Here is a 2,500-nt window from a genome sequence, read left to right on the forward strand (position 1 = left end):
TGACTTTACTTAATTCTTCCGTCTTTAACTCCATTTCCGTTTTTTAATGTGTGTTCTACTTCTTATTTTATTTTACATCTCTACCACCTGTTTTCCTACTCAGTTTCTTGTATTTTTCATTCTCGCTTCATTTTGAGTCCTCTTAGTTTCTATTCTAGTCTTCCCTTACACTATTCCTTCTTCCATTTTCCCTTTTGCCACTTCTTTCTTTCTTTTTCTCTCTTCATGCAACCCTCTTCCACTTCTATCCCCTCTTTTTCTCATTGCATCTATTCCTTTCCTCTGTCTATCCTCTTAATTTCTACTCTTTTCTGTCTTCGTGCATTTCTCCCCTTACTTCATCTCCCTGTTTCCTCTTTGCATTTATCCGTTTCCTTCTTCTGTACTATTTTCTTTGATCTTTTTATCTTCCTTTATGCATCCTTCTCCCCACTCACTTCCCATCCTTTTTCACTGCAGCTCCTCTTTCTCTCTCTTTCAATCCTCCTAATTTTTATTTTTCTTCCTTTACTTATTCCTTCACCCTTTCTCACTGCATCTGTCCCATTCCGCCTTCTGTCGCCCTTCATTCCATTCCTATCCTTTTCCATTGCATCTATCCCTCCCTTCATCCTGCCCTCTTAATTCCCATCATTTTCCCTCCCCATACATCTCTTACATCGTTCGTCTCTGCTCTAGCATTGCTTTCATTCCTCTCCCAGTTCTCTCACGCGCTCCCTTACTTGAGTCGTATATCATGTTTCCATCTCCTCGAGTCCAGTAGTTGAGCGAGGTCGGGTGAGCCTCTGTGAAGCACTCCAGCACCACTGTCTTGCCTCTATTCGCCCCGATCAGCTGGTGAGGTATCCACAGCATGGGCGGAACTGTGGGGGTGAGGACATAGAGTGAATGAGTGATAGTGATATGTGGTTGTGCTTTTTGTGGGTTGTTGTTGGCGTTTGGCGCTGTTTGGGGAGGAAGCAATCGTGTTTGGTTTGTTGGTTTTTGCTGGGGTAGTTGGTTAGTCCCGCGCATGTTGTTGTGTTAAGGGAATCGAGACTTCAAAGGTGACGCACAGACACGCTGGCTAATGGTGAAATATTAAACAGGTCGGCCGACTCACTGATTTCAATGACTGCCTGAGCAATTAACAGACTTATTGACTGACTGAGTGATTGATTGACTAGCTGTTGGGTGGACTGGCTGAATGACTGACTGACTGATTAAGTGGCTGACTGACCTGCTGACTTGGTAACTTGCTGACTGCTCAAGTAACTGATTGACTGACAGCGGTTGAACTGGCCCGAATGAATGACTGACTGACCGATAGATCGATATACCAACTGACGGACACATACACACGCACACACACACACACACACTCTACCACCACCCACCAACAACAGCAACACTCACAGTCTACGCTGACGAGGATCCGCTTGCTGACGGTGGGCGGGTGTCCATTGGAGGCGATGCACAGGTAGGCGCCCATTGTCCATCCTGTTGACCTTACTGAGGCGCAGCACCTCCCCCTGGTACTCCAACACTGCAAAGAAAATGGGACGAGAGTTACTAAGGCTTTGCTCTCTCGCCACGACAATTTTCGAATGTCATACATGATTTGCCGGGTTTTCAAGAGCGTCTCTCCTGTTAATGATATTTAGATGGATAGGACGACAGGTATATCTCCAAGGTATTTTCATGCAAACTGCTCTTCTAATCTTGCTAACTGCATGCCTCCCTTCTTACCGCGGCCTATTCTGTCCACCTCCATAATGCAAGAGTTAACTAGTATTCTCAATCATTCATTCCTTTCTCTGGTAAATTCTGAAATTCCCTGTCTGCTTCTGTATTTCCAGCTTCCTATGACTTGAATTCCTTCAAAGGGAGGTTTCAAGACACTTATCCTTTAATTTTTTGACTACCGCTTTGGACCCTGTTCTGGGACCGGGCATCTCAGTGGGCCTTTTCATTGGATTTTTGTTACCCTTGGCCAGTTGTCCCTCTTACATAAAAAAAAAAAAGTGTTAAGGAGAGAGAGAGAGAGAGAGAGAGAGAGAGAGAGAGAGAGAGAGAGAGAGAGAGAGAGAGAGAGAGAGAGGAGAGAGAGAGAGAGAGAGAGAGAGAGAGAGAGAGAGAGGGACTTACTAAACTGCCACCAACCACTACCACCGCCACCACCCGCCATAAACAAGAACAACAACTACAATAACAACAAAAAACTTTCGAAATGGCGACGAAAGTACACTCACAAAAAGTCCATCTACTTTTATATATATATTATATATATATATATATATATATATATATATATATATATATATATATATATATATATATATATATATATATATATATTATATATATATATATATATATATATATATATATATATATATATAATATTTTTTTCTGTCGAAGGTTTCCAGTCAATATGGTGGACAAATCACACCGTTTGTCCGTCAGTATTTATTCTTGGCTTATCTCGCTTCCTCTCCTTCTCTCCGTCCACCAACATTAC

The 2,500-nt window shown here is 42.4% G+C and overlaps 1 pseudogene; it reads right to left on the reverse strand.

Annotated features, from left to right (window-relative positions):
• Nucleotides 1-2,500, reverse strand: part of LOC135104320 (lachesin-like) — a 30,996-nt pseudogene that overhangs the window by 7,876 nt on the left and 20,620 nt on the right.

Source organism: Scylla paramamosain, chromosome 10 (assembly GCF_035594125.1).
Source record: "Scylla paramamosain isolate STU-SP2022 chromosome 10, ASM3559412v1, whole genome shotgun sequence".
Lineage (NCBI taxonomy): Eukaryota > Metazoa > Arthropoda > Malacostraca > Decapoda > Portunidae > Scylla > Scylla paramamosain.